At 48.3% G+C, this 12,966-nt stretch overlaps 1 protein-coding gene across 6 annotated transcripts in view; it reads right to left on the bottom strand.

Annotated features, from left to right (window-relative positions):
* Positions 1-12,966, bottom strand: part of adcy7 (adenylate cyclase 7) — a 56,093-nt gene that overhangs the window by 30,991 nt on the left and 12,136 nt on the right. Inside the window, exon 1 of one of the 6 annotated variants that reach the window (XM_015368449.2) lies at positions 9,783-10,109. The exons of the other annotated variants lie outside the window; for them this stretch is intronic. The gene's annotated coding sequence lies outside the window, so the exon portion shown is untranslated. Of the gene's footprint in view, positions 1-9,782; positions 10,110-12,966 lie in introns of those variants that run through there. 6 annotated transcript variants of the gene reach the window in all.

Here is a 12,966-nt window from a genome sequence, read left to right as displayed (position 1 = left end):
GCAGATCCAGATGTGGATGTCTGTTTAAAACTTCTTGCGTTGGTGAAAAATGAAAGATCTGACAGAAGGTTTTTTCTAAAATACAAAGGCCCCTCTGTTTTAAGTAGCTCCCACGGTAATTGAAATCCCAAGCTTATTAAGCCAGAACTCAATTTTGGCCTAGGTCCTGTACATGGACAGCAGCCACACTGCTTTTGCTTTTTAATAAAAGAAAACTGCAAGATACCCAGTGCTAACGGGACACTCCATTGCTCAGAGCTATTAGCGTTTTATTTAATCTCCAACGTGCTGACGTAGAGGCTGTGACATCTGAGACAGTTTTTCCAGGAACAAACAGAATTGTACACTCATCTATTTCCTTCTTAGGACACCACTGATCACATGGGCTGATGCCAATGATGGTGGTGGTGCCGGAGCTAACTCAAAATAACATTTTGCACACCTGCTACATAGTCCTTGATATGCCGAAGTCACTTTACAATCTTTGAGATGCATTCATGCACTGTTGCAACACGTCTGCTGTAACGTTTTCATTTTCCAAATCAGCTTTTAAGGCAATGCTGTTTTTTTGGCCCGATGTTTGTTTGCATTGAAGAAGGTCCTGAACCGAAGCCCCCTTTTCCAGCATAACTCACAACTCACACTGCTTTCTCGCACACGGAGACGCTGGAGCCCAGAGGCCAGCGAGGGTCTCCGACACGCCTGGCTGTCTGCAGTGACTAAACCCAGACTTTTAAGAGATCCTCTCTGCTGTCATGAGCCTTCAGTGTAAGAGGAAGTCTGTGTCGTACAGAAAGCCTGTGATCCAGGGCTGGATCTTAATGCTGAAGGCTACACTACACTCTGACCCTACAACCAACCAATATCCATCTGAAAACTGTCAAGAACATGATCTTCCTGTGATCCACCCTGGGACCTAGATTTTATTTTCCAATTGGTATTTACGGAAGAACAGGGGGACATATGGGGGTCAGCAGAGGGGGTAATCACCAACTGAGGAGGGGCAGAGCTTGTGAGAGGGCAGCACATCGCTGGCCAGGACAGGACAGGGAGAGCTGGCTATCATGGAACAGGTGGTGCTTTTAAAAACTACAAATTAAAGTTCTTAGAAACTACAAATTGCAAATTCTGCATTGCAGACCTTACAGAATATCTGGCAACGCACACAAGAGAATCATTGTTCAATGCAATTTACAATGTAATTCTTTTGAGTTTTTTTCACTTGAAATCTTCTGGCTCTGAGGGCATGCTAGAAAGACAATAAGGCCTCTTTGAAGCTGATGTTGGACAGCAAGACGAAATTAGCACCCAAACAAAGCCAGGCTACGGACCATTGTCGTCACGGTGATTCTTAGAGACGACTGCGGAATGGAACAGAACACAGCTTATCAAAAAAGCACTGCTAAGCTCCATGAGGTGTGAGCACACCATCTCATCAGCACTTCCTGTTCAGCCGTATTGCACAATCTGGAGGCAGACAAGTCTCTTAAACCAACATTGTAGCAACACACAGACAGAGGTCTTCAGATCACCACCTGCTAATGTGTTCAGATCACAAGCCTGCAACAGGCCTATTAGCTGGAACAGGTTCCGGAAAACAACCTGTTGCAGGAAGATAAAGCCGCCATTTCCTGCCGCACAAAAGGGATTTTTACAGCTTTGTCCTTCATTTACTGAGCACAAATGATCTGCCAGGTGCAATCTCTGCAAGGGACAGGGGCAGGTGTGCACAGCTGGGGCAGAAAAAAGCAACACAATTTGCACTGGAGCAAAGGGAAAGTGGGCCAGAGAGTGGGGAGGTGTAACTGGACACATCCCCCGGCTGTAAGACCCAGATCCTAACTCTCATGCCTATCAAAGGCCAGGAGAGACGTCTTTTAAACCTGCCAAGTAGCAGAAGCACATGGACAGCCTCAGGACCCTTCGTGATAACCCGGGTTCCCAAGACAGTGCCTTCCAGCCTCCTTTAAGACTCCCTGATTCCAAAAGGGTCTAGTGACAGAGGACCTTTACATTCAATTGAACTGTCCTCATGCTTCCTCTTCCAGCTGGAATTTATCAAGAACCTGCCCTATTGTGCATTCATTATTAACCTTGCTCAGTAACTGGGATTCTCCACAAACCTTACCCCTTAATCCACCAGTGCAGGCCCAGAGACCTGTAGCTCAGGAGCCTGCTGCCACCGTAGTTTATTAACCCTGTTTATCCACTTCATTAACAGGTTTATTAGCCCAGTTACACCTCCGCACTCTCTGGGCCGCCTTCTCAACACGCAAATTGTGTTGCTTTTTTGCGCCCAAACTTTGCACGCCCTCACCGTGCTGAGTTTACACCCAGAGCCTTAACAAACAGGAATCCGTGACGAGCGACAGTGTCCAGATCATGTACGTCTGAGCAGAGGATAAATTAAAAAGGCTCTTGACGAACACTTTGAATCTTCTTTGCGGACAGAGTGTCCAAAAAAGTGCATGATATTTACCACTCATTCCTACATAAAGGAATTAACCGAATGAAATCAATAACCAGAGGAGCGCAGATAAAGGCGCGTACAGTGACAAATGACTCCCTCCTCTCCTGGCTGGGCACATTATAAACAGGACTTGAAACCGCCTGAGCGCTTTGTGGGGTTCTATTCTAAAACTAATGAACATCTGAGCCAGTGCACTGTGATGCAGGGCTTATTTATCACAAAGCGGCTCGATATCATTACAGCGCGAAGCCCAGTGACTCTTTATGGTACAATTGTAAAGTTGCCATGGCAAAGGACGAGGCCAGTGAAAAACAGTCCACGCTGGAAAGGCAGCAAGAGCCAGACTGCTGATGGCTGTGCAGGTTCGGAGGCCAGGCTCCATACCGCACCCCCCTCTCTGTGTGGGCTCCTCACACATTCCTCCTTTCAGCCCCCGCAAGCCCTTCCAGACGGGGGTCCCAGCCAGCTGGGATTCAGATCGTGGCTGTCCCCCCTCACGTCTGTGGGGGGGCAGGTGGGAGTAGCCTGCACTTGCTTGTTCACCACCTGTGGTACCGGCATCGTTTCTGGGACAATTCCAAATTGAATAGAATGAAAAGAAATCGGTTTGACACTGAAATTCTGCAGGGCATATGCTCATTTTTCCCCATGGGCATGCTGTTTACTTTGTCTTGGATTTCGGCTGTGCGTCGTGCTTAATTTATACTTATAGCAGGGGGAGACAACACTACAATTTCACAAAGCAGACAACCATTCAGCTGTGGAGAACATTAAGGGTTCCCAAGAACACTGGAGTAGCTCAACAGCGCGTCAGTTTGTCACTTGATTCTCTGCTCGGTTCCTGTAACAGACTGGTAAGACATGCACCAGGAAGGCTTTGGGATATAGCAGCTCTTAGTGCTGCGTTACAGTTCATAAGAACAGGGAGGGGAAGAGCCTCACAACAGGAGAGGGAATTTAAAGGGCCGGAGTACCTGGAAAATGGTACCGGAGCATTCGGGCCCGGACTACCAGACTCAGAGACAGTTTATACCCCAGCACTATCAAACTGTTAAACTCCCAGCCTCTCTCACTCTCACCTCACCTCTCACCTATGATCTGAACCTCACAGTGCCTTCTTCCTTTCTTACCAAAAACTCAAACACACATTGAAATCTACCTCTACCACACATGTCAAAAGCTCACTCCCCATAATTTCTATCCCTTTATTTCATTCTGTTGATGCATATTTTTGCACATAACCTGTTACCTTTTTGTTGTTTTGCACATTGCCTGTTGTTGTTTTTTGCACATTGCCTGTTGTTGTTTTTTGCACACTGCCGGTTGTCTCTGTCTTTCTTTTGCTACACAATTGTATTGTTGTTGTTGTTTTTTTCTCTTTGTACTACTTATGTCCGAGAGCTAGCTAAATAGCATTTCGTTATACCATATACCATGTGTATGAGTGTAATGACAATGAACTTGAACTTGAACTTGAACTTCCTGACAGCCCCCGAGCTCTCACTGTCCTGAAAGCTCAGCACTTTCCACACACGTGCACCGCCCCCCACCCCCGTCTCCGGCAGGCCTGCCCTCGCAGCTCTCCAGAGGAACTGCTCCGGGACTGGGAGGAAGCAGAACGCCCCGCCACCGCCCGCCCCGCCGCTGGGACAGAGCACAGAGCTGGCACCGCCGGAATTGCAGGAATTCGGGAATTCGGTGGGTGCGCTGGGAGACTGAGGAGAGGAAGGAAATCCGTGCACACAAGGTGTAGGCGCACAGGGCTCCAGGGTCACCGCAGAGCAATGCCTTTCGGGCGTTACAAGCGCAAGGCTGCTGTGCAAGGTCTTCCCAGGGACTAGGTATACTCAGAATATTATCACATAAACCCCCCTCAAACCTCACGCAAGGCAAGGAGCGTGCACCGTCCAGCACTTCGGATGACTGGACGTGGCTTGTGAGGTCTAAAAAGGTATGAAACTGCCAACACAATGGGTATCCGTGTTACTGTGAGCGCCGCGGTTTCTAGCCCGTTTGACCATCGAACCCAAAGGGGCTGACTGGGTTGACTCTGAGTACAGCAGGGAGAAGCACAGTACTGTAACCTGGGTGCAACCACAGGAATGCATGGTAGAAAGTATTTCCAAAAAACTTAAAAATGTGCAAATGTACAGTAAAACTTTAACAAGGTCATTGAATTTTCTGGCTTCTATGGATTCCTCCTGCTACGATTATATTGAGTCTTTTCAACTAATGTTCAGCTGGATTCAGAGGGGATTTAACCCAGGTACATTAACAACTCTCACTGGGCCCAGACAGTCCCAGGGGACTACCTCACACAGCAGCGGAACAGAGACGCAGGTTCACAGCAGGAAAAGAAGAGGGAACTCATTTAGAACAAAGCACAAGGCAGCGCCTTACACAGAGAGTAGTGGATGCATGAATCAGATGGCCCAGCCAGGTGTTCAGAATCACTGAGTCACTAAACCTCCAACAGAGCAAGACAGGCTGCAAATGAGAGAGCCTTCCCAGAGAGAGTTCTCTGGCTCTGAACTTGAGAGAGTTCAGCCTTCCCAGCGTCCCAGCGAACCTGCTCTGTACCTCCTGGCTCGCAGGCGTCTTTGTGTTTGGCTTTTTAAATAGCAACACTTATTTTAGGAGTTGCCTTTACATTATCCCACCATACCCACCCTTTCATGACTTCATTGTAGTATTTCTTTCATATGTATTATTATTTGACTGCGGAAAAGATGGAAAAAATAGCCAAACTGCCTAATCACAAGAGAAGCCTTCGTCTCTTGGAGACAGGTTGTGACAGGTGACCTGGGGCAAGGTCAAGCAGAAGAGTGGGGTACAGGAGGAATGGGGCACAGGGCATGGGGACCCCAGTTACAGCCAGCTCTTTTCTTACTGCTGATACCCTCCAGCAGGGCAGGCCAGGCCACTATCCCTAGCAGTAGTTTGAAAAGGAAATTTCTGTTGTTGTTTTTTTACAATGCAAATTGAAAGATTTCTAAAGCTTTTGCATGGGTGACTAACAAAAGGGTATCTTCCATGGCAAGAGCAGCTCAAACGTCTCCAAGAACACAGCAACGAGACCAATCTGCCCCATGCCACCCTGCACACAGCGGGCTCCTCTGTCTGCCCTGCCCAGGAGGTGCCGCTAGGTACCCACACGCGAGGATCAGAAAATAACTGGTCAGCATCAGTGAAACCTGACAGCTCCCATTGACTGAGGCCTCTCCAGCACTGGCAGAGATTCGTGTTGGCGCACGCAGTGATGCCCATGTAAGGACCTGGGCAGGGGGAGCTACAGGAGAGCTCAGGCCAGGGAGGAGCAGAGGCACAATGACCAAAGAAGGCCGAGATGTTGGCGACCTGCTCACGCCCTGTCCTGCGCGGGGGGGAGAGGCGGCAGGGGGGTCAAGACCTCCCCGCTCCCACTGTCCCATCCAGAGGAGGGGTCCCAGCTCCGCACGGAGAGCTCAGCTGTTCCAGCTCCTTACACCTCCTCCACTTCTAATTATTCCGAGAAGCCTCCCAAAAGAATTCAGGCATGAAAAGAAAATGCTGCTTCATTTCTCTGCAGGCCAACTCCCCTTGGTCTCAGCTGTAGCAGGACAGCCCTTGCGCTCCAGCAGAGATCACGGAGGCCTGCATACTTCCCCCATGAAGAGCTGAGGAAGTGCAGGGAAAGGTTCAGACAAGTGAAAGCACAGTTTCCGAGCGGGAAAGTGGAAGGCTTTCCCTGGACAGGTCTCTGGAAATACGCACAGAATACGCCTTCATCCCTCCTGCCTCACAGGCCATGGAAAACAGGCAATGACTCAGGGGTGAATACACCGCGCACCTCGCCCAGACACAAGCAGTGCTAATCCAGCAGGGTATTCAGTTCCACTGGGCGGGGAGATGCACAGAAAATCTCTAAGCTCTTATAAAAGAGCTTAGAACAGGAAAATCAGAAATAGTAAAGCAACACAGATCAGCAGAGACAGGCGGTGAGGTACATGCTATGTAGGAAATCCCCAGCAATGAACGTGTCTTATAGGAGCAACCTCAAATCTGCAACAACACTATGTGTGAACACTGAAAACGTGTCTGGGACAACGATCAATCTTCTTGTGACTATGCCTTAAAAAAGAGGAAAACCCTATAGCATAATACAGTGGCTCAACTCACAATCACGGGCTGAAAGACAAAAACAAATACCATGAATCATTCTGAGCAGAAAGAGATAGTACCCTCGGAACACTCATCTGATTGCTCAGCCTTTCTGCCCAGCATATAATTTGTAAATTTGTTTGTTTTTTAGAGTCCTACCACTGGTTGCTATGTTTCACCCACAATGCATGAAGACCAAAGAAGGAATTAGTGAAGTAAAATCAAAAGCTGCCTTTTACAGGACAATACGCATGGGATCTTTCCAACTTCAATGCACCACTGTTCTACACCAGGTGCTGGTATAGGAACATTTAAAGCCCTGAAGGGCTGTATGCCCTGTTCTGGTTATACATCTTCTCTAGGTTTTGATGTTAAATGAGCAAGCACTCCGTTTCAAATCCAATGATAAAAACATCTTTGAAGTCATTATCCTCGTAATCTGATCGCCTCTTTCCTGACGTAACAGGCAGTCACATCCGAAATTACAGCACTGTGCAGAGCTCTTAGGAAAACAGCTGGGACAATTCGTAATGCACAATAAACAAGATCTGCTTTTGTACAAGCAGATCAGGCTCAAAGCAGACTGAAATATGTAAAGCAATGCCCTCTGAAAATTGAGTTTCAATCAGCAGACAGGCTCCAGCATGGTTTTCTTGCAGTAGTGTGCCACTGGTATTGGATTAGCTGTGTTTGAAGGACTGCTGAGACCGAAGCAGATCACTGTGATGCTACTACCAGCCTCCACTGGCCCTCAAACACTGTTTACAATAAACAGCGGAAGCAGAGCAGAGATACGAATGTGTGATGAGATACTCTCTGTAACCAAAATTCAGCCACGATTGCGCTTTCGATGTACAGTTCTGAACAGGCAGGGCACTGAAATGTGTACTGTGTTCAGGTTGGGATTTCCAATTAACAGCACAAAAAACAAAAATGAGATCCAGATTTTCTGTTTTTAAGGTGGTGTCATTTTTAATAATCACTGCATTTTTGAGGTAAATAAAGATGGTGAAAAGACGAGCTGGGGCTCCAGATGGGCTGGAAGGCCTGATTTGCCAAAGAGAGCCCCTCAGCTCCTGTGTCTCACTCTCCTGTGTCTCACACTGATTCTGCCCGTCTTTCACGCCCCAGAAACGGCACATGCTTCTTCTCCTGCCCTCACTGAGGTCATCAACACTGCCACGACCGCAGGCTCAGGATCACCATCAGAGCTGAGACACCTTCCCAGTCCTCAGCCCCGATAAGTGATCCCAGCCTGCAGCAGCAAACCGCCGAGCAGGAAGGCTTTTTCTCCAGGCACACATTTACAAGCCTACACCTTTGTCATAACCAGCCCGCAGGTAAAATGCCCAGTCTGCCCGTCATTCTGATCACACCTTGCAACATAATAATGGTAATTGTGTAGCATTCAGACAAGCCCAGCTGAACTGATAATCATGTTGACCTCACTTCACGTCTCGTTTCATGCGATCCAGGATCAGACACAGCGGTCAGGGCTCTGGACTCAGAACTGGAAGGTTGCAGGTTCAAATCCTGAGGTGGGTGCAGCTGTTGCCCCCTTGAGACTGCGCCAGTGAAATACCCAGCTTTATAAATGTGAGCTGCTTTGGATAAAAGTATCAGCCCAATAAATGAATAAAGTATTAGCATTCATAAAGTATCGTATCTATTGCAGTGTGGTATTCGTGTGACACAGCTGGTCACTTTCCCTTTTCCAAAGACACTAAAGTTCCCTCTGTCCCAGCTGAGCTATTATACACAACAACACAGCTATATGGTAAAATACTAAGATTTACTTTCACTCAAATTACTGAAAATTACTTTAAATATATAGAGGAAGCTGAAAGATAAAATCACCTTTTGTCAAGTGTAATGAATAATACTCGCAGTGTGGACAGTCCTATGATGTGATAAGGGGAGAGTGAGGCTTAAAACAAACAAACCATGCAAGAAATTCTAGAGTAGCTGACAGAGGCCACTGCCCTTAAGTGTCTCGGCGCACTATGATCAACCTCCTTCGGGAAGCTAATTAAGAGATCATCTTCACGGCCCGCCTGCTCTGTTATCTTAAGGAAATCCAGACAATGGAGGCTACACAATGAGAGAGGGGGAGGACTGGTCATTTGGGAAGGCCTGCAGGAGTATAGGTGGCCCTGCAGCTGTCTTTTCATTTCCTCTCTGCGCGCCTGGCACGTCCCTTTGGTCATCCCACCCAGCTCCGAGGGGCCAGGCTTCTTCGAAAGACGAGTAAACAAGCGCCGCGGGCCTCCGGTCTCGTCCGCGCTAACAAAGCACTGAACAGAAAACACCTCATAAAACAGGGCAGGGAACCGGTGCAGCAGGCAGGGGGGGGGGAATTAAAACTCCGCTCCCTGTTAAAATGCATGCTTGAGAGAACAGGCAGCTCATCGGTTTTAAAAAAAGGCAAATTATTCATCCAAACCTTTAAAAATAAGGTATTTAAGTATTACCTCATACCAAACTGGGTGTAGCAATAGTGGTTTTTGTAGTTAAGACATTGCAGCCACACCAAACCTGTGCACATCCCTGGGGCTTTCTGCAGTGATGAGTAAATATAAAAATGTCATATTCATAAAAACTGGCCTACCTTTCTATGAAATCTATAATACCAGGGTGTTATGTTCTACCCAAGCTTGAAACGTATCTGCTCGTGTAATGCTAGTGTTCTCTGTGAAGCCCTAGTTATCAACAGGGCAGCAGAGCAAGTGCAGGATTAAAATGAAGGGTGTTACACCAGCCTAATCGGCACACGCAGCTGCTCCAGCTGGGCACATGAAACGCACAGCTCCAGTATCGTCAGAGCTCCACCTTCACACCCTGCTGCCACCCAGTGCCTGAGTCATGTGCCCGTTCCACTGTCCCAGACACCGGTGGCGCCTCCACCAGCCTGGCGATGACGTCATCACCACCGAGACATTACAGGACGAGCAGAATGCCATGACATCATGCAGAAACTGGGCTGATGCAAAAAAAAACCAAACAGTCAAATTGTCTTTTACTATACAAGGCGAGGAATCGCCTACACAGCACAAACAACCCTGCTTGCTCACCCGATTCACACTGGTTAATAAAATATCTTCTAGTCAATTCAAGAAAGGACAGAATGTATCAGCAGCAACAATGCATCTCTATAAAACTTTCCCCAACTCACTCTGCGCGAGGAGCTACATCTGTGTGGTTTCCACTCAGTCAGACTCCAGACCTGAATCCAGACCCCTTTCCTGCAAAGCCAAGACAGGGAAACTGACAGCAGCCCATCGCGTCTGCCCTGCCTACTTCAATACTGGGCTCCGCAAGCCTCAGTCAAACGTCTCGGTCACAAGTTTAAACCTCAGAGCTGGATTCCCCCTAGCAGACAGCCTGCTGACGGCTGGCCCCTCCGCAGTCATCTTCCGCAGATGGCCTTGCGAGACGTTCACAACCCAGAGGGGCAAACAGATTTCCGTTTTGCCGAATGTTCTCATCAGCCAGAACTGCCAGGGCTTCACACAAGCTGTTCGGCACATCGCTGTTGCTAAGTAACAGGTGTTCTAGAGCAGTTCAGACAGAGCTGCGCTGTGTTGCTATGTGCGTCACGTGAAGTGTGAGGAATGAGTAAGCAGTGATGGGGGGGGGGGGTTTACGAGAAACATGCTCATGATTTCACACGATGGTGATGAGATTCGCCACAGTCGGTGCTTATCCCTCTTAAATCTAGAGTTGTAGCCCAGCTGTAGAAAAGATGACTCTTTTCCGAGTGACAGCCATCGCAAGCTCCACAGCCCGTCTTGACATCACCCCAGTTCTGCCTGCCACTGGATTAGCGTCGGGCGGCAAATCTCGCAAAATCATTTAATTCCTCCTGAGCGGGAGGTCAAGCGCAGCGAGGTCATCACATCTGCTCTCATCGTGTGGTTTGGCACCACACGCCGCAGCTGAAGCGGGACACCCGCCCATCCACCACTTGCACCACCTGCCTTCAGGCAAAATGCAAGCACTTCCAGGGTAAGGGGTCTCAGTTCAGTGTCACCCAGCTTTTAGAGATAAGCGCAGGGTGTCATGGCCAAAGTTACTCTTTCAGTTTTCCAGTGTTCCATGGCAAGCGTCAAGCAAAGAAAAAGAATGAATTAAAAAAATCATGCTGATGTTCCTCTTCCCCGATTCTCCTGTGTGCACCTACGTGCCCCTCCAACCTGTGCTTTGGATCCCCTTAATGCATGGCTTCAGCAGGTGGGCTCAAACGACGGCTCAGGCCACCACTGGCCGAGTTGGCGGACTGTACCAGACCTCTGGGCAGGTGTCCGGCGTCACTGGACCGGACCGCCGGAGGGCTGCCCCCCCGGTCCCTGCGTCTCACCCAGGCCAAGCCAAGGCACTTTTGCGGAGTCCTGTGCTCTTCTAGCTGGCAGCCTGTCTGAGGATGGGGATTGGATCATAGAGATCCAGGACGATCCCTCTGGGAGGTGACCACAATGCCCTCTGTCCAGGTATTCACACGGTCATGAATGTCCAGAGGAACCACACTGAACACCTGTGTTCTCAGTATCTTCCACGGCATAACCTTCTAGCACATTATCTCCTGCGCTATAATATCACCTGAGGCAGGAGGAAGCGTACTGTACAAAAGGCCACCAGATGCAAAACAGCAGGTCCAGCTGCCATGCTGAAATCATGGCCTCATAAATGGGTGTCATTCTGTGGTAAGAAAGCTTACCTCCGACAGGCGCAAGCGTTAACGGAAAAAGAATACACCACTCTTCAAAAGGTCAGGCTACAGGAAAGACTGATTTGAAAGCCAAAATGAGAATACTGCATGCATTCACACCAGCCTGAGGTTTCATGTACAATGAGATCTAGAGGTCATGCCTCATTCTTCAGCTGTATGAGTGGAGCAGATAAGACTTCCATTGTGTGGCTGTGCAGCACACCCCAGCTGTGGGCTCTGTTTGTAAGCCAACACCAGGTGCTGGATGTGACGCTATTTTGAAAAAAATAAACAGCATATAGAAATACGGAGTGCAACACAAAATATTATTAAGTTTCGGATTAATCTGTGCACTTTACACAAGAATGAAATGAGTAAACATGCAATGGGAGTCTGAAACTGTTCCCTGCCTTGCTTTGTGAAAACAGATCCAAGGCAGAAAGAGATCCAGAGAACATTTCAGACTGCCACCTGGATCCATCCGGCTGCACTGCTACACAAGCCCACAGGAATTCTCGCTCCTCGGATTCCCCTGGAGCACGGAGCCCCCAGCTTCTCCTTTCCGAGCCTCGCAGCTCCGTACAATCACAGAGACCAAAAATTCCAGCGAGGTCTGGTTACCTCACTGCGTCACACAGCACTGCCTCATTAAAACTGCTACGACACGCAGCTACAAAAAAAAAACACCTGCCTGTTTCATGCCAAACAGAAAAAAAGACAAAGGACTTCTGTCTTCTAAACTTCCTCTTGTGTTAAAAAAAAAACTGCGTCTGGAGAAGTATGAAATCTGACCTGTTCCTCTCTCTTGCTCGGCTGGTCCCCGTTGTATCAGGGTATCTGGGAGACCAGCTGGACACTGATTGACCGAGCCCTTCCTCACTGACCACCACACCTTCTCCTCTCCGTCTTGCCCAGCTCCCTCTCTCCTCACCACCAGCTCTCCCCAAAAAAATAGGAAGACACGTCCGTGCTGAAAGGCTTTTTTTTTTAATAGGAATCTTCTAGGGCTTTTTGAAATCCTAAAGGACGTCATTTGAGAAGGGTGACAGAGTGCTGGGTCATGGAGGTGGAGAGTGGCTGGCTGAGGACAGAATGACCGCTTCTACTCTGTAGGCCTTCTTCTGTCTTTTGGCTTGTCGTCCAGCGCAGGTGTTTGCCTTGAGAGCAAGCTGATAGGGTAGCAAGGTGGGCAGCAAACAGGAAGCTTTTCATAGCACTTTATAGCATTGATAGGCAAATGTTAGCAAACGGAATTTTACTGCTGCAATGGTTTAATAGAAACTGTTGTCAACACAGTGAACTCCAGCGACATCCTATCTTCTTTCTGAACAGGTTTCTGCAAGGCACCCTGTATTACGAGTTTGTTTCATTTCTTTTCATTTTGTGTCTTCTAAAAGGGAAACATCCCCAAGGTCTTTTTTTTTATTTTAAGAGAGAATAGGTCAAGACAAGCAGGAATATTGCCTGTATGTCACTGGACACTGTAACCCTAACACACACTGGCCAGGCAGCCCCGCCTTTCTTCAGCGAGTTGCGTTTTTCTCTCAGCCAAACCCATCTCAAATGACCCCGACCCGTGAAAAGTGGAAAGAATGAGATATTTAAGAAGGGCATTACGCACGTCTGCACCAGCTTCATAGGCGGCTTGGTG

The sequence above is a fragment of the Lepisosteus oculatus genome, chromosome 20 (genome assembly GCF_040954835.1).
Source record: "Lepisosteus oculatus isolate fLepOcu1 chromosome 20, fLepOcu1.hap2, whole genome shotgun sequence".
Taxonomy (NCBI): domain Eukaryota; kingdom Metazoa; phylum Chordata; class Actinopteri; order Semionotiformes; family Lepisosteidae; genus Lepisosteus; species Lepisosteus oculatus.
Note: the sequence above shows the minus strand (reverse complement) of the source record. Positions and strands in the feature narration are given on the sequence as shown.